The sequence below is a fragment of the Eumetopias jubatus genome, unplaced genomic scaffold (assembly GCF_037043125.1).
Source record: "Eumetopias jubatus isolate StellerSeaLion01/CBP00866 unplaced genomic scaffold, mEumJub1_p1.0 scaffold_6, whole genome shotgun sequence".
In the NCBI taxonomy this organism is placed as follows: Eukaryota; Metazoa; Chordata; class Mammalia; order Carnivora; family Otariidae; genus Eumetopias; species Eumetopias jubatus.
Window position 1 is genome coordinate 17,302,470 of NW_028274812.1, and position 17,673 is coordinate 17,320,142.

A 17,673-nucleotide genomic window follows, 5' to 3' on the forward strand; every position below is an offset into this window, starting at 1 on the left:
AACTAATAAGACTTGAAATTCAAATGCAGTTCTCTCTTGAATTTCCCCTCCAATTCCCCTGACAGCAGTAATGATCCTATAGTAACTCTGGCAGTAGCTCCCTTTCCAGTCCTAATTCAACACTCCATGAGAGACAACCCTTTCAATACCAAACAAATCATGTGGGACATAATCAGTGACCCATTGCTCAATACACTGGCTGACATTAAATTCATTATACATTAACAATGGAGGAGAGAATTTTTAAAGCACAAGTTAGGATATTAGAATCATCTTTCAAAATCACAGTTGGGATATAAAATTCCTCTGTTCAATTCCTCTGAATTGAACTTTAAAAAACAAAAGATACGGGGGGTTGCCTGGGTGGCTCAGTTGGTTAATTGTCCAACTCTTGGTTTCAGCTGGGTCATGATCTCGTGGGTCATGGGACTAAGCCCCATGTCAGGCTCCACGCTTGGTGGGGAGTCTGCTTGGAGATTCTCTCCCTCTGCCCCCCCACCTCAAATAAATCTTTAGAATAAATAAAAACAAGAGGTATATATGGCTATTCACCCATTTAGTAAATAAAGTCACCTTTTATGGATTAATCCTGTTTCTAAATCTATACAAATGGGTAAAAGCAATAAAAGCCTTTAAAAGCTAACTGCCCTCTGACCTCTAACCATCCATAAGTAGTTTTTACTTCGTTAAAATCTAAGGCAACAGGAAACCTCAGTTTTTGGTTGTGTTGTTATATTCCAGGACAATTCCAACTACTATGACTTTCTTATCTAATTTTGAACAATTAAGTAAAAATATAGCAAATGTTAGCTATATACTTACATTTAAAATTCTTCAGGTAAAAAGTACTATATAAAAATTATCTGGTTCTGTTCAGAAATCCTATGATTTCCAATTACTGAAGAATATATTAACTCTATGGGAAGGTGTTTGTAGTGTAGAATAGTGGAGAGAAGTAGGATCATTTATTTAATTCCCTGTACTACTTATACTATATGTGAACCTCTTAAAGGAAGACAGTTTCGTTGTCATTAATGTTTACTTTTCAATGAAGACCAGAGTATTTTTTGTACATTTACAGGGCCTAACTCAAAAGCACTTCAAATTTATTTTTCTTAAATCATTTTTTCATTACTTTGCTACTACTAACAAACAAGTTAAATTAGAAATAGTCAGGCAAAAGGTATGTTAAAGTCAAGAGTAGCTGCATGTTACCTAGATGTTAGGAATGTTACTAAACTTGAAAGCAAGAGGACCACAGATGTTGAAAGTAAAGTTTTGGTTATTATAGATGTCATAGTAAGGCAGTTATGCAGGCTAAGCTTGACTGGTGCCATGGACTTTAGCATACCTGGAAATAGAAAAATTCAAATTGTAGCTGTTCTTGGTTGGCCCATTGCCATTTTTGTAGCTTACAAATTTTTAATTAAGTAACTGCAGTGAGCTCATCTCTACTGGATACTTCTTTTCCAGGGCAGGTCCAGGAACTGGGTCTGGAGCCTTGAAAGCAGAAGAGAAACTAGAGTAAACTAGAGGTAGGCAGAATAAGAAACGTGACCAGATAACATTATGAGATCTAATAGCAGTGAGGTAGTCCCCAGTGTGTCTCACATAAAATATGCTGAGGTGGAAAAAGGATCTCTTAAGTTCCAAGATACCAGAAGATGCTATTTACGTTAGTTAAGTCATCGTCTTACTTTACCCAATTCTACTCTATAGACTCCCGGTTCCAGATACTCAAACAGTGGCCTATATGAAATCTATAATGGCTTTTTGCAACAGACTGTCCAATATGGGACCATAGAGTATAACAGGAAGAGAAAAACAACAAATCCACTTTCACTGGTAAAATTAAAATTGTAAAGTCCTCATTTTCAGGTCATTTTGCTCTTCTCTCACTATCTTATTTCCAATCATCTTCTAATTGCTCCCCTAATTTCCTACAATCAATTCTCAGAGGTTTCTTAAGAAATGCATCCAAGCAATGAACTGAATTTCAGGTTCCAATTTTTAAAAATACTTGGTAATTCTTAAAGTGGGAGGCAAAGAACAGCTCATAAGATGTGGTTCATAACCACACTGGAAATTCTTTTTTCCATTACCAAAATAGATTCAATTTTTTTTTTTGGTATAAATTCGTTAGGTCCTTATTAAAAAAAAAAAGAACACTGTAACTACAAAGATTACAGAAATGGTAGGATATTAGAAATAGCAGACTGTTGTACGAGGGCCTGGAAACGATGTCCTTATGCTTGGTGAATTGGCACCCATAGGAATTTCTCTAAGAAACAAATGTCATAACAGTCAAAATAAACTGAATGCCTCTGCTACTGTCAAATGATGGCAGACTGTGAGAACTGTAACAGGACAAAAAAAAAAAAAACGGTGAAGAGGAGGATTCAAAGAACTTAACTCCCTGCATTTCTTATGACTAGCAACACAACAAAGTGAAACAAAATCGAAGTAGTTTTTAAGAAAAATGTACATTTCCTATCCTTTGTGGTGGCGTGTTGTCGGTGAGAACTTCTGGAAGAGACAGATCCAGGTTCAAATCTGGTTTCAGGATGGCCTTGGACTAAACTCTGAACAAATTTCTTTTCTATTAAGTGGGATACCACACCCTACCTTACTGGACTGTCAAGAGAATTAGCTAAAGTATAGAAGTACCTAACAACCTGGCACATGGTGGATATTCAATACATTTTTCTGCATTGCTACAGAATGAAACACATTTTTTTATTCTAAACATATGGGTATACTTAAGTTTTCATTTTTATATATGCTAAAGCAACAGCTATGTAAAAAGCTTTAGGTTTATATAACAGCATCACATCCAAAGAGATATAACTGATTTATCAACATTGATTTCAGAACAGCTATAAAGGAAATGTGTGAGAGAGATCAAGTCAAGAGCTGATGATGAATAAAAATAAAACAATTTACTTTTAGGATATAAACAGAATCAGTGGTAAAGAAGGAGAAATGTAATTCTTCTCCCTACAAGTAAAGCAGAAAATATCTTTGTCCACACACTCTTGTTAGAAAGTTATAGATCTGGAATATGCTATACTTTAAAAAAAAAACGATTTCCATGCATGATATAACTTGGTCTTTAAGTCAGGAAATGCTTTAAGGGCAAAGAAAAGCCTTACATTTGGGCAATAATTTTCCTCTTACTGATAGAACTGTGGGTTCCATACAAAATTATTATTTACCAAATATGGCTCAAAGATCAGATTACACCTTCCCTAGCATTACCAAGTAATACAGCAAGTATCAAAGTAACAAGGATTTAAAAAAAAGATTTTCTTAAATACAACTTTATTTCAAAACAGTTTTTAAAAGTTAACATGGTGGGGCGCCTGGGTGCCTCAGTCAGTTAAGCATCTGCCTTTGGCTCAGGTCATGATCTCTGGGTCCTGGGATCGAGCCCCACATTGGGCTCCCTGCTTAGCAGGAAGTCTGCTTCTCTCTCTCTCAAATAAATAAAATCTTAAAAAAAATAGTTAACATGGAAAGTGTCTCATTCAAAACACACTACAATTTACTTAGAGATGATAAGATTAAATTCAGTCTGTGTATTCCCTAGAAGGCAAAAAAAAAAAAAAAAAGTATTTAAGAATGAGGATTCCCATTCATTAATCCATATAGATGGACTTTCAGTATTAAGACCATCAAGAAAAATACTTCAAACAATTACTGTTTTTATAACTAGCTGTCATAATGAAATCCCATTACTCACAGTAATGTAAGTAGATTAAACAGTAGTGTAAATAGATTCTGTCTTTTCCAGATATACAATGTCATCTATAAATAAATTTGCCTCCTCCCTTTCAATATTTACTTTGTTTTTTGGTCTAATTACATTGGACAGTATTCCAAAGACAATGTCATAGAATAGTTAATGCTGGCCAGACCTTTTTGACTCAGGACTTTTAAAAAGGAATTTAGTATTTCATCATTTCTAATAACAAAATGTGTAGACTTCTGGTCTGAGACATGCAAAATCTTACGTCTATTCATTGATTCCTGTTTCACGAAGGATTATTAGGAATAAATGTTGATCTCCCACTTTTTGTTATCCCTCAAGATATTCATAACCCGGTTCCTCACCTACTAACATATGAATTTATCAATACAGTTCTACATTTATACATTGAATTCTACTTCATTACAGTATTATTCTGTTAATGTAATGGTAGTTTCTATTTGATAGTTTTATAAAACATTTTTTGAACCAACTTTTGTGAGATTGGTGTGTAATCTTTTACGCTATTTTATCATGTTTTGCTAGCTTTGTAAAAAGAACTGGGAATCTTACTTTTCTCTACACTCTGAAATAGTTATCTAGGGCTTGAAGTTTTAAGAATTCAATGGTAAAACCTCCTAGGTCTGGTGCTTTTTGCAGGGAATAGTGTGTTACTAGTAAGACCATCATTTTCATCTACGGCTCCAGATGCTATCCCTCCTTCGTTCACATCTTGAGGAAACCCACACCTTTCTTTTCAATCTCTCCTTTCAACCTATGAACGTGTTTAAGTCTTAACCATCTTAAACGTACATCCATGTATATACTCATACCACAAAGTATTTCCTTACCAGTTAAGTCTTGTCCAGCAAGTGTTTATTCACAAAGCTATTTATGAAAATAGCTACTTTATTCAAGGCACTGAGGAAAGAGAATGAACTGTAGTTCCTGCCTCTGCCTCCTCCTCATCAACTGAGAAACACATACAAAAAACTGCAATAGCAATGCAAGGAATGAATATGCTATGCTAGGCCATCTGTCTCTTACCATTCATGATGCCTTGCCAAACTTCTCTATCGAGTAGTTATACTATGGCTTCAATTTTGTTTTAAATCTGCCTCCAAGTTTCCTCCCTTGATAATCGTTTTATTCAGATCATCAAATATAATAACCCTTTCAGGATCCTCATCCACCATTTTGCAGTAACTCCACAGAATATTTTAAGTTTTATTGGGTACTTTCTAATTCATCGTATCATTTGATCTTCATGAAAAACCACTGAGAAGGCTAGGTAGTTATTACTCTTACTCTGCAAGGTTCAGAAAATTAAGTAATATACTAATTATCAAAAACTTCAATCTGTGTCAGATTGAAGGCCAGAAATGTATTTGTGGCTTTCTAATTTCTGGTCCAGAGTTCCCTCCTCTATGTTGTATTAACTTGATTGACTGATTACTAACTTGAATGATTACTGATCATTCTTTTCTTGAAAATTTTTTCTGGTCAACAGTGTACACATTCTTCTAGTTTCCTAGGATTGTTATTTCTAGGCTTCTTAACGTTTGTCAAAGGATGCAGGTGCAGTGGGACACTCATTCTCGCTTGTCTTCCTCAGGCATCTCAGCTGCACTGACAGCAGAATCGAAGGAGAATCTCCTTTAAGTTCTAGTTCAATCTTTCTCTTCTACTTGATGAAACCTAAACATTCAGAATCACACTGAAAGCAGAATTGAAGGAGAATCTCCTTCAAGTTCAATCTTTCTCTTCTACTTGATGAAACCTAAACATTCAGAATTGCACTGACAGCAGAATTGAAGGAGAATCTCCTTTAAGTTCTAGTTTAATCTTTCTCTTCTACTTGATGAAACCTAAACATTCAGAATCGTAGAGATTGACGATGAAAGGAGCCTTATGTGTTATCTAGTCCAACATCCTTATTTAATAAAAACATGAAGTTCGAATTATCTAAGTCAGTAGCAGAATCTGAATAAAGGTTGAAGACAAAATTTGCCTTTTAAAACTATGAACCATAAAGTAAATGTATACATTTATATACAATAGATATAAAGTAATAAAAACTAATTTGAAGAGTAATTATTGAACCTTATTTCATTTTTGTTAAAGACTTCTGTCCCTATTTCTAAGAGATTTTACTTTCATAACAATAATAACATGAGTCCATTTATCAAAGTAGATTTAAAAAAAAAATCACAGAATGGCCATAGTTACACAACCTACTCAATTCTACATATTCATGAATTATCTATATTCTAGACTTTTAAAGTGAACTGGGAATCAAAATCATACCTCTGCCTATGCTAATGCTTCCCTCCTAGTTGCAGTCATGACCCAATCTACAAGAAGAAAGATACCACTAGGCTGCTTGCTGTAGAGCATTTAGAACAGAGCCAGGCATGTGGAAAGCATTCAAACAAAACACGTCCGCTACCACCGCTGCTGCAACAGTTACTACTACTGTATATAGTCACATCATTATAAACATGGCCATACCAATGATTCAACCACATGGACAAGAATCCTTTGGGGTACAAGTACCTCACTCTACTTCTTTTGGTCTATTTTCCAGGTTTTGTTTTGGTGAGCAGGGCCACAACCCTTAAATATCTAGGAACACCTCTTCAACCACTCTCAGCCTTGAAGTACTTTCATGTCTCAACACCAGAGTCATAGCCTGTGAAAATTAAGAGATCATTTTAAAAGGAAATTTTATATTCCACTTGTAAGCTGTGAATACTTGAAAAATAAAAGGGAAGTTTAAACTTAAGCTCCTCACCAAAATAGTTTCCTTCTTTAACTTCCCATTTTTATCAGAAATAGTAATTCTCTTTTTAGCCTGAAAACTAAAGTAGTCTAAATTCTTCTCCCGCCTTTCTATACCCCTCTTTCTTTCCAATCTTAACCATTTCATTATCAACATTCCTCAAAACACAACTCCTAAGACTCTCCTCACTGGATGTATTAGTCAATACAGTCTACAATCACTTCCATAGTTCTGAAATCTAAAAAGTTCTTAAAAGATTTTTTTCATGAAACTTCATGTCAAAACTCATCTGGACAGGGTGCCTGGCGTCAGAGGAACATGTGACTCTTGATCTTGGGGTTGTAAGTTTGAGCCCCAGGTTGGGTGTGGAGATTACTTAAAACCTTAAAAAAAAACAAACAACAAAACCTCATCTGGTAGTGGCAAAAAACCTGCTTTAAGCTGTCTCGAGGCTACTTATAGGCTTTAATTAGCCTACTGACTGTGACTATTTCCATGTTTCACTGCAGAAATATTAGTGTTTAATTACTGGGCGATGCCTCAGACCTTGCTGGGGGTGTTACAGTAATATACAATATAAATACTATGTTTCCTTTCTAAAATCCAAAAAAATTTTGAATTCCAAAACACAACTGGCCTCGGGTTACAGATAAAGTATTGTGAACCTATACAGTATTATTCCAGGAATCCTGATTTAGGTACTCTATTCTTAACTTTGTTACTTTCCCTTATTCCACTCCATGCATTTCAGCTCCCATGTTTACCACCAAGCCCTTTAAGTTCTTTCTTAATACCTCTTGGTATCGCCAATTCTACTCCACCTCTACCGCTACCCAATCATCCCACATCTAAATTACCAGACCCATAGCTTACCTCCCTGCCACTAGTCTTCCTACTTGACCTATCAAGTATAGTACAGCAGATTAAAAATGCTCCTATATAACCACTTTAATAAATATTTCACTCCTTGGCATAACAACTTAATAAACTGGAACAGACACATGAAGAGTATAAGGGTAATGAATGTGGGATTATAGACAAGTTTTTGTTACCTTGTAAACTTTATCAGTAGCTGTAAAATAAAGAACTTCCTCTCTTTTTTAAACTTAATGAAATTAAAAAAATTTTCAAGTTAACTTGTATTTATTCTGTAATTAAAACAAACAAATGAAAAACTTATTAGACTCCTTCTCTACTTATCATTTCAACTAAAACTCTTCGGTATGGTTTTCAAGGCCTTTCCCATTTGGTTTCACTAGATCTGGTGTCATTGATCCCTTTGGCAGTCTGAAGAAGGCTATAGATATCCTCAGAATATTTTTAAATGCATTAAACACGGTATACAGGATTACAAAGAAAGTCAATTTTACTAAAAATATAATTATTTTTTAAAAATATGAATGTTTTAAATGCATAAATGATTACAAAGTAATTATACTGAAAATTACCAAGTTTCTTTTAAAAACCTGTATTTGTGATATGTTAATATATATGCTGCTTTATTAGCACTCAACAAAATAAAATCTAGCAGAAGTCTAATAACCATAATTTTGAAGTAGTAATCTACATGAACTATATTCAGAAATATCAACAATTATAAAGTAATATGAAAATATCTGGTGCTTTACTATTAGTACCTACGCACTGCTAATACTACTGGGCTTTACTGCTTAAAATCCTGTTAATACAGATCTTCCTTGAGTTATGATGGGGCTGTGTCCCAACCCATTGTAAACTGAAAACACCGTAAGTCAAAAATGCATCGAATGCACTTAACCTACAGAACATCACAGGTTAGCTTAGCCTACCTTGAATGTGCTCAGAACACTTACAAAAGGGCAAAATCATCTAACACAAAGCCTATTTTATAATAAAGTATTGAATATCTCATGTAATTTATTGAATAGTGTACTGAATTGTGAAAAACTGAATGGTTGTTTGGGAGCAGAATGGTTTTGTAAGCATATTGGTTGTTCACCCTCATGATTTTGTGGCTGACTGGGGGCTGTGGGTTGCTGCCGCTGCCCAGCATACAAAAGAGTCCGGTACTGCATATTGCTAGCCAAGGAAAAGATCTAAATTCAAAATTTGAAGTATTATTTCTGTTGAATGCGTGTCTCATTTCAACCAACAGAAAGTTGAAAAATTTTAAGTTGAACCATTTTAAATAGGGACTGTCAGTAGAAGGAAATGCTAAGTTTCAGTTACAGGTTCCTGTTAGTGAAAACATAAAGACGCGGGTTTTTTTTTTCTTTCTCACCTTAACAGAGGGATTCCGTTAAATTCTATCCTCAGACCCTTTTAGTTTCATGGAGCCTAGAATAAAACTCATACTAAGTCCATCTACTTTCATTTCCCACTAGTCCTCACACCCATAGGAATCCTGTCAGGCTTGTCTGAACATGTTTAACCAAGCTTTCTTTCCTGATTATGCTACTGCCCTGGCTTAGAATGTCATTTCTCCATCTTGATGCTTATCAAAATCTTAACTACTCTCCAAAACCAATTCAAGTTTCATCTCCTTCTTGAATTCTTTTGCTACTGTTTCAGCCGACATGGATCACTCTATTCCTAGAACTCCCACTGTACCTGTGGGTCAACGCTTCACGATCCAACATTTTTCTCTTACAGTTTCACTTGTGTCTCTTTTTCTAGGTTATAAGATCCCTGGGGACATGGGATATATCCTTGTAATAAGGATATATCCTTGTAAATAAGACACTGCTTACATATAATAAAGGCACACAGAATGTACTCAGTAAGGAAACTATTCTCAATAAATTGAGTATTAGATCATTTGCTTGACAAATTTAAGTATACAAGAAAATACATCAAGAAGGCCAAAAATTCCACTAAGCAGCTAAAAGACAACATAAATTAAGTTTAATACTTCACTTCAATAAAAATCTAGATACCCCTATTATATTAAAAACTCAGAAGCTTATTTACTAAGTAGTAATGAAGTCCAAGTAATAAATCAGAAAAGGAGTGCTAAAGTAGACATAAAACAATGATTTGTTTCAAAAATATCTGCTAAGCACCTACTACATGCCAGGCACTATTCCAGATTCCACAGATTCAATGGTAAAAAAACAAAGTATCTCACATAGGAATTTACTGTTAGACCTTGGACTAGAACCTAGGGCTCCTGACTCTTATTCTGAAGCTCTGAAACAAAAAGCTATTCCTATCTTTCAGAACAGGTTAAGTGTGGAGCAAGGGAAATGTTCCCTATTTCAGAAGGTAGTAAATCATATAAAACATTATAAAGAACCATATTTAGAGCTATTAAATGTATACACACACACATATATAAGTAAAACTATGTAGTGTATATTTAAGTAATATAAAAATCTCTGTACATAAAATCTATAAAAATATTTTGGGTTAAGTTTCAATTATCTTATGTAGTGTATTTATTACCTAATGAAACCAGATGAAAGAGGTGTTACTCTACTCATTGATTAATGTTTTATTCACAAACACTTCATAAAGTTTTGCTTTTCTTCAAAGATCTCTACCAAGCTGACTCATTTATTTCAAAAAATATAAAAACTTATGTACCGATATCCCAGAGGTTGCGTGGATGTGGGGTGAGGTGGTAGTAGTGATGGTGGTAAATATCATTCTAAGTAATTTTTTCATTGGAGGGAAGGGTCAAAAGATGAGGATAATGGGAATGTGGGTAGGAAACAAGGAATTGCTTTCCATACATTACAATTTCTCTTGTTGATTATAACCAAAAAGAACTTACTTTTCCTAAAGGGAAGTTCTTAGACCAATAGTATTAGAATGCACGGTGAGTGAAGGCAAAGACTAGCAAGAGCCAGGTGTGGAAGGACTGGAGCAAGTAAAACTAATAGACTGACAGTGCCATACTAGGCACCCACAGTTATCCCGTCCAAAACTTAGCCCACTGCCTTCCACCCAATAATGTACCTCTATGTCAATTATTAATAACAGCATGATTCTGAAGCTGGCAATTTCAGGGTCTTCAATTGTTTTCCTCCCTATATACAATCAATAGCGAAGTTCCACTGATTACTCCCACAAATATTTCTTGCATTCATACCCTTCTCTATATCCGCAATGTCCTTGTTCAGGTGTCTGATACCTGGACAATCACAGTAACACAACAGTCTCTTATATCTGATGGCTTATTCTATTCTTAGACCTTGCTAAGCTCTATTTCATAGTGGTAACAAACTTTCTAGCTCTTAAAACATAACTGAATTACTCACATTCCTCCCCAAGAGAAGTTAACAGGCTTTGTAGAATTATACAGTATTGAGTTTCAGTAGAAGGTGGTGACACCAACCTAGGGAATTATGGAAAACGTGCTAACCAGGAAAAGAGACTTGAAGACCAAGAACTTACAACAAAAGAGTCAGAAGAGTTAGATAAAATTCAGGAAGGAGTGGGGTCAAGAAAGCCAAATGAAAATAAGCATAACAATAATGATTGTAGAATATTGTTTTAATATTTTTTGGAAAATAATTTTTTGGGTAATTTATAAAAATTTTCTATAAACAGGTAACATTTATTAAGCACTTATTATTGCATCAACAATATCAGAGAAAGCTTCCTCCTATAAAATTTATTAATTTGTTATGAACTAACATGACATATATATGTATATATAGATACATACATACACACATATATATACACATACATGTACAAACACACTATGGATCTGGAAATAAAATATATCACTGCAAAAATAAATATCCTAATGCTTTTGAAAGTATAATTATTACTGAAGAGAAAGTTGGCCTATAAATCTACCATCTACCTGGAAATGGGGAGAAGGACTAGGAAAAGACAGATTTTTAAAAATGTATGCAGGGAATTTCCTATGAGACATGCTACTTTGGGTTACATTCTAAGCTCAGCCTACTGTTCGCAATCTGTGCCCCATTCAATACAAGAAGTCTGGGCCAAAATTGAGATGATTTTTGCATAAATCCATTACCACAAGGAAAAGAAGAACAGATAATAATAGGCAAATTTGTGCCTCACTAACTTAGTTAGTATTGTTGCTATGTGCATTCTGTAGGAGTATAACGTTCATTTGAAAGCATCAACTCAAAATGTGGTACTTGGAAGAGACATATGACCATAACCCATACTCTGGAACCTCAAAAACTCATTTACTTTCAAAAGCAAGCAAGGTTAGCTCTGAACTTTAGTAGTGTGTATGCGTATTCACTTATTCATTCACAAATACTTACAGAAAGCTTAAGTGCCAAGGCACTGTACTAAGGCTGTAAAAACTTGTATTTAGTGGGAGAAACTGAAAAGTAAACAGAATATTATAACACAATATGGTAAATTCTACAATAGAGGAACTAAAACAAAGTGCTAGAAATACATGTTATCGATAAGAAAATATTATTAAGTTAATTAGTTACAACAGAAAAGACTGTGACATTTAAGAAGTATTTTCTGAAATACCTTTATATGAAGTAAACATCTGAATGGAACCCAGAAGATCTGTCTTTTTACCAGTTCTGTAATTTGAGGCTCACCCTCTCCCCTTTACCGATTTATTCTTGGGTCTAAGTCAGTAATCGAAGTCTCTTCCTTGCTAGCTATTTTGCATCCCTGTTTTCAATTTTTGTTTTTGATCTGTCTCTCTGGCTGTCCTGTTTTTACCTATAAGAGAAATATTGCCACAGAAAGCCTATAAGGCATTTAAATAATAGTGTCAAATCTTTTTCACAATACACACAGAAGTATTTCCTTTTATAAAGGTTCAGGACAAACCTCTGAAAATAAGTAAGACACATGTGTCTACACTATGACTATTACAGTCATCTTCCTATCAAATAAGCATGGTTAAATACATTGTTACAGGAAATAAATATCCCAATCACATAATAACATCAGACACACAACAGTAGGCTGATAAATAGAACCAATCCAAACTGAAACTTGGTAAAAATTCTTCATGTGGTAGGAAAATATGGCATTTTGCTAATAAACCTTAGATGACAGTGAAAAGAAAAAGGTTACAGGTACAGTTTTTAATAAATATGACTATAAATTTCTCATACATCAACTCAACTGATAACTCTCAAATTTCTATTTCTAGCCTGGATCTCTTGCTGGAATTCTATTTTGTATACCGAATCACTTACTTGATATTTACAAGTCTAATAGGCCTTTCAAGTTAATATGTCCAAAAACAAACTCTTGACTGCCCAGCCCAAACCTGCTACTTCACTGTCTCCTCCAATTCAGTAAACAGCGACTCCATAGTTCCAATTGCTTGGGCCAAAAATCTTAGGAGTCATCCTTGATTTCTCTTTGATGCCTCAGATCCAATTCATCACCAATTCCTGCCCACACAAGGCTTGAAACATATCCAAAATCTGACCTCTTCTCACCCTTTCCTGTTACTACCCTGGTCCAAGCCACTATCATCTTTCATTTGGACTACTGTAATAATTTCCAATATGGCTTCCCTGCTTATAATTTGCCCCACTCCCATAGTTTATTCCACACAGCAGGCCTCAGTGAATCTTTAGAAAGAAAAGTTACCATCAGTTTAACAGTTTAACGAAGAAACATATGATCCTACTAATTGATGGAGAAAGAGCACTTTATAAAATTCAATAGCCAGTCGTGATAAAAATTCTTGAAATAGAAACTTTCTCAATCTGATAAACAGCATCCACAAAAAACCTACGGCTAACATACACTTAATGGTGAAAGACTGAATGCATTACCTCTAAGATCAGGCACAAGACAAGGTTGTCTGATCTCACTACTCCTATTAAACACAGTACTGGAAGTACTAGTCAGAGCAGTAAGACAAGAAAAGCAAATAAAAGGCACACAGCTTGGAAAGAAGAAATAAAACTGCCTCTATTCACATACACATCAGAAAACCCATGGAATCTACAAAAAAAAAAACTTCTAAAATTGTGTAGTTTACCAAGGTCTAAGGAAACAAGGTCAACTGACAGAAATCAATCTGTTATAAACTAGCAATGGACAACTAGAAACAAAGTTAAAAACACTGTCATTTATAAATGCTCCAAAAATATGTACATAGGTATAAGTCCAACAAAACATGTACAAGGTTTCAAGTTAACATGTCCAAAAACAAACTCTTGACTGCCCAAACCTGCTACTTCACTGTCTCCTCCAATTCAGTAAACAGTGACTCCATAGTTCCAATTGCTTGGGCCAAAAATCTTAGAGGAGTCATCCTTGACTTCTCTATTATGCCTACACAATGCTGATGAAAGAAATCAAAGACCACCTAGATGTGAGGATATACTGTGTTCACAGATTGAAAGACTCAACAAAGTAAAAATGCAAATTTTCTTCAAATTGATCTATAGATTTAATGGTGTTCCGACCAAAATCCCAGGATTTTTGGCAGGATTTTTGTAAAATTTTATAAATTTTACATGGAAAGGAACTGGAATAGCTAAAAAAAATTTGAAAAAAGGCAAATTAAACTGGAGGAATTTTACCATCTGATTTTAAGACTTACTATATATAGTGACAGTAATCAAGATAGTTACTGATGGAGGGACAGACACAAAGATCAATGGAACGGAACAGAGAATCCAGAAATAGACCCTTACAAATACAACCATCTGATTTTTGACACAGGTACAAAAGCAATTCAATGGAGGAAGGATATAATTTTTCAACAAACGGTGTTGGAACAACCTGTACATCTACAGACAAAAATGAACCTGAATCTAAACTTCATCTTAGGGGCGCCTGGGTGGCTCAGTTGCTTTGGTTAAGCATCTGCCTTCGGCTCAGGTCATGACCCTGGGGTCCTGGGACCAAGTCCCACATCAGGCTCCTTGCTCAGTGGGGAGTCTGCTTCTCCCTCTGCCCCTCCCCCTCCCCCTGCTTGTGTGCTCTCTCTCTCTCAAATAAATAAAATCTTTTGTTAAAAATAAAATTCTTGAAGAAAAAACTACATCTTAAACAAAAATTAAGTCAAAATGGGTCATAGATCTATATATCCAAAATGTAAAGGTTTCAGAAAACTTAAGAGAAGAAAATTTGGGATCTAAGGTTAAGCAACGAGTTCTTAGCCTTGACAACAAAGGCACAAACCACAAAAGGAAAAAGGATACGTTCGACTTCATCAAGATTAATTTTTTTTGTTCTGCAAAGGTCAACCAAGAAGATAAAAAGATAAGCCACACACACACAAAAAAAGATAAGCCACAGACCAGGAGAAAGTATTTACAAATCATATACTTGACAAAGCATTTGTATCCAGAATATTTAAAGAACTCGCTAGATTAAACAAGAAGAAAACAAAATCCCATTAAAATATGAGCAAAAGACTTAACAGACACTTTACTGCAGAGGATATATAGAGAGCAAAGTACATGAAAATATGTTCAAAATCATTTACCATTAAGGAGATGCAAACTGATGCTTTGATGAGATGCCACTACAAACATAGAATTTCTGAAATAAAAAATACTGACAATACCAAATACTGGTAAGGATGTAGAGAAACTGGATCTTTCATATATTGCTAATGGGAATGTAAAATGGCATAGCCAATGTGGAAAAGTGGCAGTTTCTTATAAAGGTAAACATGTATTTACCACACAACCCAGCAAATGCACTCCTGGGGACTTACTCTAGAGATGAAAACGTATTTTCACAAAAACCTGTAGAGTTTTATTTTTATAAACTAGAAACTCAAAAGTCCTTCTATCAGTCAATGGTTAAACAAACTGTGGTAGATCCATACAATGGTATACTTCTTTGGCATTAAAATAGAAATCAACTACTGATACACACATTAACTTGGATGGATCAAGAGCATAATGCTGAGTAAAAAAAAAAATCTCAAAAGATAATATAATGGATGATTCCATTTATATAACACTCTTGAAGCACCAAAATTATAGTGATTGAGAACAGATCAGTGGTTGCCAGGGGTTAAGGTTGGGGAAAAGGTATAACTTGGGGAAAAGGTATAACTATGTAAGGGTAACACAAAGGAGTTTCTTTATGGTGGTGGAACAGTTCTAGTTCTATATCCTGACTGCGATGGCTACACCAATCTTACATATGATAAATGATATACAGCCATACATACACAATGTGAACAAATAAACATGTTCTAAAAAATGAGGGGAAAAAAGGCAAATAGATCACGTCTTACTTAAAACCCTTCAGGGCTTCCTATCACATCCTGAGTAAAATTTAAACTCTTGGTATTACAATCTAAAGACACTACATGAAACGCATCCTTGGATCTCATCTACCCTTCCCTTCTCTCTCAGCTCCAACTACGGTGGCTGCCTTGCTCTTGGAACATGGCAAGTATGCCCCCACCTAAAGGCCTCTGCACTTGCTACTGCCTCTTTGAAAAGCTCTTTCCCTTTATCACATCATCAGGTACCTACTCAAATGTCATCTAATTAGAGAAGTCTTCCCAGTCTTTCCCCAATAAAGTGGTATCTTCCTTCTCTTTTCTCTCCGTAGGAACCTTGAAATGAACAAAAAGAACTCAAACGTATTTCTCACCTGTTCTTGCCCTAGTATGTTACTACGCTGGTGAACAGCAGGCATTACACTATGCACTCAGGTACTCAAGCCAGGGCATGTGTGACCGTTACCTTGTTTTACTTCACACTCAGTATTCTCTTTTCAAATTCATTACTTACTCCTCTCTTTAATCATTGCCTTAATTCATTAATCCAGTTCCTTATCCAAATACGTAGTTATAAGGCCTGCCCCTCCCTTCCAAGCCTGGCTCTTTTCTAAATATTCTGTACACTACAGCCAGAAATATCTTTTTAGAATGTAAATTTAAGCACTTGCCTTCCATCATTTTAGACTAAGGCAAATCTACCTTACAGAGCATACAGGTATTTTCATGCTCTGTCTTCTAATTTTCCATCTCATTTCCTACTAACCCCTCACTAGTGCCTATGCATGGTGAAACTACTCAGTTACTAAAGGTGTGGGGACTCTCCTCCCTCCATCCTTCATACATGTTTTCTCTTGACAGAAATGGCCTCTCTTCACCCAGCTTGTATTCCTTGTCTGACATACGCTCAGATTAAGCATCACCTTTCCTATGAAGATTTCATTGTTGTATCCCTTTATCCTTCACTGAGTCAAACACTCCTCCTACAGATTCCTGAAGGGTTTTATGTTTAACACTACCATTGTATTTGTTACAGAACAGCGTATTAGCTTGTATACATGTCTATTGAAGGCAAACCTCTATATCTTATTCATCTTTCCATCTCTGTCACCTAGCAAAGTACCTAGCACATAGAAGAAACTCAAAACTAAGTCAAAACTATTGGATAAGTGACTCAGGTTGACTAATAAACAATGAAGAAATGAGACACAGTGGGAGAATGAGTCAGGCAAGATTCCCTGGGTTAGCCAACTATTCTGCACAGGTGTGTCATAGAAGGCATCTGAAACAGATTCTGTGGAGTGTCTTTCTGTCTCTGATCACGTGACAGCCTATAAAAGTTGAAGTACTAATCCTGTAGCTTGGTTTGGCTAAGATCACCAGTTCAATTTTCCCATGAACCAGCTACCTTCCTCAAAAGTACTTCTTGTTCCACTTGCAGACCTATAGGAATGGCTCTGAACAGCAATCCTGTAAATTCATGCCATTGTTCATGAGGGGAAAATCTCCTGAAGAGAATGAGGATGTCTCACTCAGGCTGACCAACTACTTCACCTACAAAAACCATGAAAAAGAAAAAAACAAACAAAAAAAACACCAAAAAATAAAAAAAAAACAAACCTCAAAGAAAGAAAGGAAGAAGGAAGGAAAAGACAAGCTGGCAAGCTTAACCATACATGTGAATACATTTTCCTATGTAAAAAAGCAGAATTGTCCACATGCAAATGGAAGTTTATTTTTCCATTTCCTTAGAAAATCATCATAAAGTGGCAAACAGTACTTAGTTAAGTACCATTTAGGTAAATGCTAGTTACAAGGTAAACAGCAAGTTGCTCTTAGTATCTGTATTTCCACCAACTTTTGTTTGACAATAATATCTTAGGTTATCTCAAGTACTTTTTCTCTTCAATTCTAGCAACTACTTAACGGTGATGCCTACATACATCTGCTTCAGTTCATGTTTATCAGGTCACTAATTGCAACTAT

General features: G+C 35.2%; 1 protein-coding gene across 3 annotated transcripts in view; it reads right to left on the bottom strand.

The window, feature by feature from the left end:
* TAB2 (TGF-beta activated kinase 1 (MAP3K7) binding protein 2) overlaps positions 1-17,673 on the bottom strand; it is a 90,507-nt gene that overhangs the window by 63,157 nt on the left and 9,677 nt on the right. For 2 of the 3 annotated variants that reach the window (XM_088023844.1, XM_088023845.1), the window contains exon 2: positions 1,352-1,500. The exons of the other annotated variant lie outside the window; for it this stretch is intronic. The gene's annotated coding sequence lies outside the window, so the exon portion shown is untranslated. The remainder of the gene's footprint in view (positions 1-1,351; positions 1,501-17,673) is intronic. 3 annotated transcript variants of the gene reach the window in all.